This window comes from Fusarium oxysporum, chromosome VIII (genome assembly GCF_013085055.1).
Source record: "Fusarium oxysporum Fo47 chromosome VIII, complete sequence".
Taxonomy (NCBI): domain Eukaryota; kingdom Fungi; phylum Ascomycota; class Sordariomycetes; order Hypocreales; family Nectriaceae; genus Fusarium; species Fusarium oxysporum.
The window spans coordinates 3703535-3716460 of NC_072847.1; positions in this window are offsets into that span (position 1 = coordinate 3703535).

Here is a 12926-nt window from a genome sequence, read left to right on the forward strand (position 1 = left end):
ATAAAGCTATTTAAGGTTATAATATAATTTCTTCTCTTCTTTAGGCCTTGCCCTTAAGGCCTAGTTAATATATTTTCTATTAGTTATCCCTAGTAAGTTTAATTTTAATCTTATAATCCTTTAAGATATCTAATTATATAATAAAGGCTAAGAAAACTTCTACTAAAAACTAAAAATCTCTTTATATTCTTATTATAGTATTTAGGAATCTTATTATATCTTATTTTAATTATATTTATTAGAAAATAAAACATTTATATATTTTTAATCCTATAAAATTAAATTACTATAATCCTTATATTAAATCTAAAATATCTTATAATAATTATAATTTATTTATAGTAGTTAATATATTTATTTAATATAAAATTATTTTATAGGCTTATTAATATAATATTAGCTTAAAGGATTATTAATAAGAAATATTATCTTAAGTATAAAAAGGAAGTAGCTAAGAATAAACTAATTAATCTTTAAGCAGAGTTTATTTATATTTATAATATAATAAGTACTTAATTTGCTAAAATTAATTATTTATAATATTAGTATTACTAAGTAAAGGTAAGAGATATAAATATAATTTAATATAATCTTAATTTTATAAATAAATTAGAAAAGGTAAAATAAGATAAATAGGCTACTTTAGAGAATATTATAGCAGATAGTATTTTTTAAGACTAATTTATTATTACTAAGTAGTTTAAATAAGAGTTTCTTAGTTTAAATACTTTTATTAATTACCTCTTTAGTTTTAATATTAATAAAAGTTCTTTAGGAGTTATTAAGTATTAATAAGATATTTAATAATTCTTATATATTTTTATTTTTTAAATAATCTTTTTATTTTATTAAGTATTTCCTTTACTTATTTATTTTTTAAGTATTTCTAATAGCCTTTACTTTATAGATTTTTAATCCTAAGATTTCTTATAATTTATTACTTATCTTAACTTATATTATATCTACTACTAATTTAAATAATAAAATATAAAAAACTAAATAAAAACTAACTTTTAATAGTAGGTTTAATTTATAATTATTTTTTAAAATTTTTTATAATACTTTATAAGATTTAATAAATTTATAATTTAATTTATAAGTTAATTAATTTATTTTAATATTTTTTATAGCTAGGTAAATTATATCTCTTTCTAAAAAGGTTAATCTCTCTAATTATTTTAAGTTATAATAATTTTTTATATATTTTCTAATAAATTTAAGTTTTATTTTTATTTCTTTATATATATTCTTAAGGTTATTACTTTTAAATATAATAGCTAGATTAATTAATTTTTCTTATTATATATTATAATATATATTTAATATAAATCTAAAATTAATATAAGCTAATATAAGCTTTATATTTTTATTATATATAATATTATATATAAATTAGGCTATTAGTAATTTCTTTACTTAGTTATTTTATTTATAGTTAATATAATATTATAAATATTATTTTAATACTTAGTTTATTTATTTAATTTATTTATTAACTTATAGTTTAAATACTATTATAAGTTAGTAATTTAATCTAAGTTATATTATAAGTAATTATTAAAATATTATTATAAATATAGGTTTTTTATTTAAAAGGATTTCTATAGGTAGCTTATAAATACTAATAATATTTTAATAAAAAATATAAGAAAGTTCTTTAGTATTTATTACCTCTTTATAAGGTAGGTAATATAAAAATTTAATAAGTTAATTAATAATAATTATAATACTATTATAAAAAATTCTAATTAAAAGTTCTTTTAGTAAAAGTAATTTAATTATAAAATCTATTATAATTAAGTCCTAAAGTTATTATACTATTAGTAATAATTATAATTATCTATAAGGTTTATATTTTTATATTTTTATTCTTATATATAAGTTATATTATTTAATAATCTTTTTAATATTTTACTTTTTATATTTATATTCTTATTCTTAGAGTTATTTTAATATCTTCTTAACTCCTTAGTATTTATATAAGGGATATAAGTAAAATTCATAAAGGAAGTTATAATCTTATTTTAATATAGTTTTCATTACTTAATTATCCTTATATTATAATTAGATTTTTAACTTATAATATTTATATATTTATTATTTATGCCTTTATAATATATTATAATAAAATTAAATTTATATAAGTATTTTATATAATATAATTATTATTAGTTTAGCTTTTATATTATTATAAAGTAAGTTATATTCTTATAATTTATAAATACTTTTATTAAGTATTTACTTCCTCTAAGGTAATATTTAAATTCCTTAAAGTAATTAATAATAGCTAGGAATTCTTTATTATAAATAAGGTAGTTAAGTTCTACTTTATATATCTTATAAGAGTAAAAAATAATAAAATATAATATATTATTATTATCTTATTATCTTATTTATCCTCCTAAGGTAAAGTTAAAAATATTTATTTTAGGTTTAATTTACTAATCTAGGTTAAATATAGCTAAGATAGGTTTATTTATAATTAATATCTTAAACTTCGTAAAAGCTTCTTATATCTTATTATTTTATTAAAATTACTTATTTTTCTTAGTAATCTTAATAAGAGAAATAATAATTTTACTAAAATCTTTAATAAATTATTAATAGTAATTAGTAAATCCTAAAAAGGATTAGGTTTTTTTTATTAATATTAGTAATTTCTATTTAATAATTATTATAATCTTTTACTTATTTATCTTAATTTTATTATAAGAAATTTTATATCTTAAGTATATTACTTATAACTAATAAAAGTAACTTTTAATAAGTTTAATAAGTATATTAGTATCTTATAGTACTTTTAGGACCTTATAGATATATTTTATATATTTTTCTTTTATATTAGAGAAGATAAGGATATTATTTAAATAGTAAATTATGAAGATATTAAGATACTTATAAAATATATTTATAATTATATATTAAAATACTATAAGTATATTAATTAATCTAAAGGATATAACTAAGTATTTAAATAATTTATATTTTATTTAAAAGGCTATTTTCTATTTATTACCTTTTTTAATTTAAATAAGATTATAAGCAGACTTAAGATTAAGGGCTATAAACTATTTTTTACTAAATAGGTAATCCTTAAGTTTAATAATAAGTAGTAATAATATCTTATCTTTCTTTATAATCTTATTAAGTTATTAATAACTTACTATAAGTCTTAGCTTATTTAAGTTAGGTTTTAGTATAAATATAATTATATATCTTACTAAGGATTTTAAAGGTTTAATATATCCTTTTTATAATATATTATTTAGTTATTTTCTAAGTATTCTTAGCTTATCTTAAGATAGATTATAAATAAGGAAGAATTTTAAGTTTTTTTTATTCTTTAGTATAATTTTAATATTATAATTTATATATTAAGATAACTTAGTATTTAGTTCCTCTTAAAATAATTTCTTATAAATATAATACTCTAGTAGTATATTCTTAAGTTATTTATTAAATTTTTTTTAGTAATTTATTTTATTTATTTAATATCTTAGTCTAATTATTTAAATTAGCCTTTAAGAGATATTATTATTTATTTAATATATTTAACCTTACCTTTATAGTATTTATATTATATTCTTTTTAGAATAAGTAATACTTTATTACTCCTATCTTTACTACTCTCTTTAATTAAAGTTTAAGATCTTATATTATAGCCTAAATTACTTTTATTATCTAAAGGGTAATTTTTATAATTTACCTAGTTAATTCTTTAGTTAAATTATAGGTTATAATATAATAGCTATAGGTATCTAAGTATTAAATTATATTTTTATATTAAGATAATATTAAAGTTAATACCTTAGTTCTTTCTATTAATAAATACTTTAAGGTAATTAATCTCTTTAGTAATTTTCCTATTTTTATAAAAATAGGTTTCTCCTTATCTATTATATATTATATATAGATTATTCTTATCTCTTTATAGTAGCCTTAGTTTATTAACTATTATAAGGGAAATAAAATTTATATTAGCTCTGCTATTTATAAGTATACTTAGTTATTTACCTTTAATTCTAACTTTTAGTTTTAGGCAGGTTTATTAGTATCTTTTTATTATTATTCTTAGAGCTTTTTTAGGTAATTTAGCCTTTAATTTCTTACCTATTTATTACTTTATTATAAATAATATATGCCTTTTCCTTATAGGTAGTCTATATTATATTTACTTTTTCCTTTTTAGTTTATATTAGTTATTTTTATAATTATTATTTATTTAATTATTAAGAAATATTTTATTTATCTTAGGATATTTTTTCTTCTTATTATATAATATCTTAATTAATTTAGCTAAGTTTTTAGTTAAATAGTTTATCTTTAATAATCTTAGTTTCTTATTATATCTTCTATTTTTATTATATAATATATTAAGAGCTTTAAATATATATTAGAGCTTAGTCTCTTATTTTTATATATGCTTCTAGTTTTACTACTTAAAATCCTTTATATCTCTTTATAACTTTATACCTAATTATATTAATAATTAAATAGGGTTTTTATTTTTAATACTTTAAAACTTATATTAGAAAGTAGTTATTTACTATCTTATCCTACTAGTATCTTAAGTAGTAGTATTATATATATAAGACCTATAATATCTATTTATAATTTAAGTAATTAAGCTATCTCCTTAGGTCCCTTTTAGCTTAAATATATTCTTTTAGTATTATAAGGTCTTTTAATATCTCCTTTATATATACTTAGATATAAATATTATTATCTTATTTTATAATAGCTTATTCTCTAGTAAGTTTTATATACTTCTAATATTTATTAATTTAAAAGTATTAATTAAATTTATTATATTATAATATAATAAGGGTATTTTAGATTATTTTCTTATCTTTAATTTTAAGTTTTTTAGTATTAAATTCTCTTTAAATTCTATAAGATTCTAAGTAATTAAGATCATTAATATATTAATTTAGTTATTATAAGGTATCTTTAATAGGAATATTATTAATTTCCTAATTAACGTTCTTAGTATTTAGTTTATTATCTAGGTTAAGATTAACTTTTTTTCCCTTTTTAACTATAAAAATAGATTTTCCTTTAGTAAGATATTATATTTTTAGTTTAGGTATAAGTACCTATTTAAGTTTAACTTTTATATCTTATTTTACTTTTAGTTTTTATTATTTTTATTATTTATTTTTTTTTCTTTTATACTTAAGGTCTTTTTATTTCTTTATATTATATACTTTTTTCTTTACTTATTTTTTACTTTTACTTTATATATAAATTATTACTATAAGGGCTATATATCCTAATATAAGTTATTATTTTAGTTTTAAATTTTAATAGTATTTTTTAAGAGTTTTTTCTTTATTAAAAAATAGGTTATATATCTTAAGAGATAAATTAAAATTATTAATATATAATACTTAGGTTATATTTATCTTTTTTTATTATATTAATAGTTTTAATTACTATTTATAATTTATTATTTTTCTTAATTATATTAATTTTCTTATCTTTAGGTATTAATTTATACTTTTAATTAGTTTTAATAGGGTTTTTATATTCTTATTTATAATATCCTTTCTTATTATAATTACAATAAATAACCTTAAATTTATCTTATTTAGTTATTTTAATAGCTATTAGTCTTACTTTAATACTATAAGATATATTAATTTATTAAGTTCTTCCTTAGTTAATATAATATTAAGGCTTATTATCTTATTATCTTTTATTTCCTTATAAGTTATAAATTCTCTAGGTAAACTATTAGTTATTAATTTTAATTATTATATTAATATATTTAATTAATATTTTAAGTTAATTTTTTTTTTTATAATTCTTATTAAATTTATTCCTTAAGTATATTAAAAAGAAATAATATTAATATATCTTAATCTTAAGGTAATTTACTTATAAGTTATAAAAACTTAACTTCTAGGATAAATACTAATTTAATTTATTTAAGTATTTTAATTTTCTTTTCTACTTAGCCCTTTTTATTAATAATTCTAAATATTATCTTAAGTACTTTTTTTATCTTATAATATTTATTTTCTTTAAAAAGTAAAATAATTTATAATTATAATTTATAAGGTAGGTTTATTATATAATTATTTATAATAGGTTAAAATTATTAGGCTATAATTTTAATAAGTCTTTTAGCTATATATATTACTTTAATAGAATTATTATAAAACTAATTTAAATAATATATAATAAAGGCTTAGCTTTAAGTAAGAAATATAAATAACTTACTTAGAGTTTTATTAAAGTACTTAGGTAGGCTAGGCTTAAAAACTTCTCTTAGGTCTTTCTTATTATTAGCTACTAAGACTAAGTTATATATCTCCTGCTAGGTATTATTATTACTTTAATTCTACTAATATTATAAAGTAATAAACTTTTCTAGTATTTATTATATTTTATTTATCTTATTAGTAATATTCCTAAGTTATTTATAAAGTTATTTAACTTTTAAGTTATTAAAACTCTAGGAAGAGTTATTTATATTATTTATATTTTAATTAGTTAGTAGGTAATTAATTAATATAGGATTAATAGGTATTATAAGTTAATAACCCTAGGTACTATTAAGAGACGATTGAACAGTAATCGTCTAATAAATTGTGTTATCTCGCTTAGATTTTGGACTTGAATCGGTTGGGCTTGGGCCGAGTTGCTGATTGGCTTAAAATAACCCCAACCCCACACTTGGGGTTAGCTAGTACGAGCTTGGGGTTAGCATAATGCAGAGGAAAGGGGACTATAATTGATAGAGAAAAACAACAAGACTGCTTCTCTCTTTACTTTCTCTTTACTTTCTATAATCAAGATTAAAGAGGCGATATCAAACAACAATGGAGGACATCGTACAGCTCAATCAGGATTATCAAATACTCATCTGCCGGCTATGTCAAGCAGCCGTTCGGCCCGGCAGCAGCATTGAGTCACATTTTCGACGGCAGCATCAGCTCAAGGGACAAGTGCTCAAGGATATCATAGACTACTATGGTGAACTAAAACTAGCTGACCCGAAGCGTATTGCAGTACCAGAAGATAACGGCCCAGCAATCGAAGAGCTCGTTATTTCAGGTGGGTATAGCTGTTGTATATGCCGATATCTTACTATTGCATACGATAATATTGTCCGTCATTGGAGAGAGGCAGGGCATAATACAGCAGAGGAACCGTGGACTAAGGTGCGGCTACAGACGTGGATGGGAGGAAGGCATGCGCGCTACTGGATCGTTCGAGATGATAGCGATAGGAATGGCCCGTTAGAAGTGGCTAACAAAGCTGATGCTGGAAATCAGAGTGCTATAGACAAGGTCATTGCTGCAAGTCTGGCTCGACTAAAGGAAGAAGACGCCGTACGACTACGGAAGGGTGACTTGGAGGAAGATATCGACCGTGATTCGCCGTGGGTCAAGAGGCTAGGCTGGGTACGACACTTTGGCTCCCGGGACTTGATCAGTATTCACGATGCAGCCCAGTGGCTACGGGCGAGGGCAGCAACAGGCAGGTGGGCTCAGAATCAGGAAGATGAGGAAGCAGCTCGTGAGCGACTATTGCTCAGCCGGCTCGGACAGAGCTTTGATCGTGAGGTGGACCGTTGCTGCTGGCGGCTCGATAGCGTGCCGACCGAGACGTTGCAGTGGCTCGGCAGCATCACATCAATGACCCCAAGCGGCGTGCCGTTTGGCCGTAAAGGCAAGGAAGAATCGATGAGCCAGTATAAGTCTGTCGGTCACCGTTACTTAAGCTTCTGCTGGAAGGCATACCGTATCGGGCGGAAGGAAGCGTTTAAATGCTGGGCCGTTCGCTTTACGGATGAGCAGTGGAGCTTATTGCATGATGTCGCTGAAGAGCTCGAGAGTGATAGGGTTCCAAGCAGTCATGACAGCGGATTCTTCAGCGGCAGAGAGAGACAAGCTAAAGATAAAGACGAAGACGAAGACGGGGACGGAGACGGAGACGGAGACGGAGACGGAGACGGAGACGGAGACGGAGACGGAGACGGAGACGGAGACGGAGACGGAGACGGAGACGGAGACGGAGACGAATATCAAGACGATGATGATAGTGACGAAGGCGAGCAAGGGGATGAAGGTATGACTAGCCCGCTGCAGGATGCACTAGACCGAGCCGTCTTCCGGTTTATCGTGGCTTCGATCAAAACTCACGTTGGCGGAAACACATATACGAATTCGCTACTGTGCTTCTGTGCGGCACTTGGTATCAAACCACGCCCGATGGGCTATATAGAGCCGCATTTATATACTGGTCTGCTAGCTGCTATAGTATGGTGGGCCCGGCTGTTCTTTTTGGAGGCTGCATTTGAGAATCAGCCGCTAGATCGGGACGAGGTCGGGGTCGAGGCCGTACTTGCATTTCAAGAGCAGCATACATCGTGGATGTGTATGGGCACTCACACTGTCATGAGCACGATCATCGGATGGATGGCATACGGGAAAGGGTATCGGCAGAAGATGGGGGGGCAGCCGTCGATACGATGGTCCGAGGACGGAGAGGGCTTATTTCACATGGGCGAGCATATCAGCGTCGAGGATTTCACCCGCACACTGCGCGATGAGGTGACCGAGGCAGAGAAGCTACTGGATAAGCTGTTCGGGGGGGTGTGGCAGTCGGTCAGTAAGAAGATCGATATGGGGCGGATCATCGATAATATGGTACGGCTCGGGGCAGGTCAGTCATTCGCAAGCAACCCGAAGAACAACTGGCTCGAGCCCGGGCCGGCAAAGGTGATGCGGCTGATGGAAGCATCGATATGGGATGCTGCAAGGGTTCGATGGAAGCGACAGCGTGTTAAGAGGTGGCTTCGAGACTTGCGGCTGCTGCGAGAGACGCTGCTCGTGCTCGTACATACGTGGGGTGGGCTTCCGGGAAGGGGACCGGAAGTCACAACACTGCGGCACTGCGATTCGTGGCAGCTGATCCGGAATATATTCATATTAGATGGTCAGGTCATGATCGTGACCGATCGAGATAAGATGAAGGCAATCCGTGACAACGGCCGGAAGGTCGCACGGTTCGTCCCCGACCGGATCGGGCGGATGATTGTGGCATATATCGCATGGCTAATTCCGACTGAGAGGGTGCTACGGCGGGAATGTCAGCTTACCGAGCCGCGTGGAGAGCAGCTAGAGTATATGTGGAGGGATGGCAACTCGTCGGTATGGGAAACCGACCGGCTTAGCAGGAAGCTTGCTCGCGTTATGCAGGCCGGGACGGGGGTCAGACTCGGGGTGGGACGATATCGAGCGATCGCGATCGAGATGGGACGGAAGATTCGAGGGCTTGTGATGAAGCAGCTAGAAGGTAAGATGGATGATGAAGATGAGGATGATAACGTCGAGATCGATCCGATCACAGGTGAGCCGGTTGACTGTGGAGGAAGCTGGAATATCGTGTGGGATTTGCAGTCGACGCACGGAACACGGATTGCGAGGCAGCACTATGCCGTACATATCGGCTTCCCGGGTAAGCTGCAACCGGAGATGATCGCGACATTCAAGGAGATCAGCAGGCTGTGGCATCAGTATTTGGAGGGAAGCGGTGCAGAGGGAGAGGGGGATAAAGAGAAGACGGCGGTGAAGCGTAAGCGGGATAGTCAAGTGACGGGGCAGCAGCAGCAGCAAAAGGCTGATAGTTCAAACCGAGCAACTAGCCGCAAGCGGAGAAAGACGAATAAGGAGGGAGAGGCGGCTCAGAAGAGGAAGAAGCTAGAGGACGAGATGGCGGATGGGCTGCGAAGGCTGCTTGGACCGAAGACGACTTGGCGATCCGACAAGCAGGCTGAGTGCATGCGATCGATCATGGCACTCAAAGCAGATCAGACGGCGATCAATGTGCTACCGACCGGGGCCGGCAAGAGCATATTATTCATGCTGCCGGCCGTGATGCAGGATACAGGCACGAGCATCGTGGTCGTGCCGTTTGTTGCACTGATGGATGACTTGGTGGCAAGAGCAACAGATATGGGGGTCGACTGCATCCGATATAGGTCATCGATGAATTCGGGACGAGAGGGCATGCCGCGGGCGGCACGCTTGATCGTTGTCAGTGCCGATATCGTGTCAAGCGCCGAGTTTTCCGGGTACGTTGACGGGCTGTCGTGTACAGGGCTGCTGCAGCGGATATTCGTGGATGAATGTCATACTGTGATCATGGATATCGGCTACCGGGCTAAGCTTGGCGAGCTAATTGGGCTACGTCGGTTTGGCTGCCCGTTAGTACTGCTCACAGCAACGCTACCCGTCGTGCTGGAGGACTGGTTCCGTGGTGAGATGCTAGCGAAGTCAGCGGTCATGGTGCGGGATCGGACGGTCAAGCCGAACTGCCGCTATGAAGTTCAGCAGGTCAAGCCCGGGCGTGATGCTGTTGAGGATCGCACGGTCGAGGTGATCAAACAGCTAGACAGAGATATGACGGGTTGTCAGAAGGGGGTCATATACTGCCGGTCAAAGAGTCAGTGTGAAGCGATAGCTGAAGAGATCGGCTGCGGGTTTCATCACAGCGGCATGAGCGAAAAGGACCGTCACGAGGCACGAACGGCATGGATAGAGGGCAGACACACAAGCCGTTGGATTGCAGCAACAACAGGGTTAGGGACAGGTATTGATATCGAGGGGATTGTGGCCGTGGTTCATATGGAGAAGCCGTATGGGCTCGTTGATTTTGTGCAGCAGACTGGGCGAGGAGGGCGGCGGGCAGGCGAGGTGGTCCGGTCAATCATCGTACACGACGGACGGCGGCAACGAGAGGATCAGCATCGAAGCTTTGTAGATGATATCAATCAGGCACAGATGGAGGCATTCATATCGACGCCGGGATGTCGAAGGGCTGTGGTTTCGGCGTTTATGGACGGAGCAGCCGGCGAAACGTGTAAGGATGTGGATGGGGCTGCACTTTGTGATCGATGTGAGCTGCTTCAGCAGGATAATAACAGTGATGAGGGTGCGGGCAGGGCCGAGGAGGTGATTGAAGGAGAGAGTGAGGCAGAGAGTGAGGGTGAGGGTGAGGGTGAGGGTGAGGGTGAGGGTTATGACACGAGAAAAGGCGGGAGGATTTGGAAGGCATTTGGCAAGGAAGAGGGTATGCGGATCAGAATGCTTTTCCGATGGCTAGACGATGTTGCAGAGGAGTGTCCGGTATGTCACGTCCGACGTCATCAGAAGGGACTAGAGGTAGGGGAGGTCCCAGATGAGCCGCGGCATGAGAAGGCCGGGCAGTGGTGCAAGGTAGTAGGAGAGGAAGGGTATGATGCGGCGCGCAGGGAGATCAGGTTTAAAGAGCTATCATGCTGCTTTATATGCAAGCTGCCGTTAGACTGGTGTGAGGAAACCCGGGATGAAGAGGGTAAGTGTGTGTATAAGGATAAGCTGCTGCCGGTGGTGTTGATGGGGTTGAGGAGCTGGCGGATCGGAGATATAGCAAGGGCTGCATTCGGGATTGATATAAAGGATAGGGAGGGATTTTATCGCTGGCTAGGGGTTGAAAGGCGGTTTCACGGGATGAAGGGGACAAATGCACACGCGTTATGGGAAGCAGTCGTTTGGCAGATATATAAGGATAAGGAGTAGCTATAGGGTAGCTATAGGGATTATAATAAGGATATATTAGTATAAGAGAGGTGAAGAGATAGAGAGAGTAATAAAGAGATATAGGGTAGAGAGAGATAAAGAGGAGGTAGGGGGGTATAGGGTAAGAGGGGTAAGGGGATAAGAGAGCAGGAGGGTGAGAGGGTTAGGGATAGGGAGGGGCGGTTAGGGACGTGAACCCCGTGTATCTGCTAACGGCAGGTATGTGTATAATGCTAAGGGTTAGGAGATAAGGGATATAAATGGTAAGGGAGCAAGAGAGGGAGAGGGTAAGAGATAAGGAGGGTTAGAGGGAGTAATTAATATAAAGGTTAAGGTAAGTGGTTAATATAAAATAAAGGTTAGGGGAAGGGATTACGATAAGGGTTAGGTAAAGTAAATAGTGTAATAATAAGGGGGTTAGGTTAGGGGGAGGGCATAGAGGGTAGAGAATAATATAAGGTAAGTAGGTTATAGGGTATAAAAAGCTAATAATAAAGGAAGTAAATGCAATAATAAATAAGGGATAAGATTAGGGGAAGCTATTACTATAAAGGTTAGAGTAAGAGTAAGGGGATTAAAGGGTAAGGAAATTAAAGTGAGGGGAAAGGGATTAGAGAGATTAAGAGGTTAAGGTAAGGGCAGATAGGTCAGAGGGTAAGACAGAGAGTAAAGGATAGTACAAGGCAAGTAAGTCAGAGGGTATAGAGAGGTAAGGGTAATATAGAGTAAGGAGGTTAGTAGGTAAAAAGGGCAGAGAGTAGGGGAAGTAAATATTACTATAATTAAGAGATAGGGTTAGGGTGAGTAACTAATATGAGGGTTAGGGTGAGTAATTAATATGAGGGTTAGGGTGAGTAATTAATATGAGGGTTAGGGTGAGTAATTAATATAAGGGTTAGGAGATAAGAGGGTAAGGTAGGAAGGAAGGTAATAGTAGGCGCCGAAGGCGCAGCTCACGGCAGGTGCAAGCGCGATAGCGGTTTAAGTAGGGGCTTAGGGACTTAGGGGTTAATAGAAGGGTATAATAGGAAGGAAGGTAATGCTATCCGCCGGAGGCGGGGCGCACGGCAGGTGCAGCGCGTAGGGCTGGGTTAGGGCTGGGTTAGGGTTAGGATTAGGGTTAAAAGAAAGGTTTCTTTAGGTGGGTGGGTGAACCCGTATATTTAGCTCCCGGCAGGGGTGTGGCAGCACAAGAGATAGGGTTAGAGAGAAGGATTTTGTGGGTTGGTGGGTGAACCCGTGCAAATCCGCTAACGGCAGGTCGCGCGGCAGCGTGGAGGGGTTAGGGTTAGGGTAGGGTTAGGGTTAGGGTTAGGGTTAGGGTTAGGGTTAGGGTTAGGTTGGGTAGGGTTA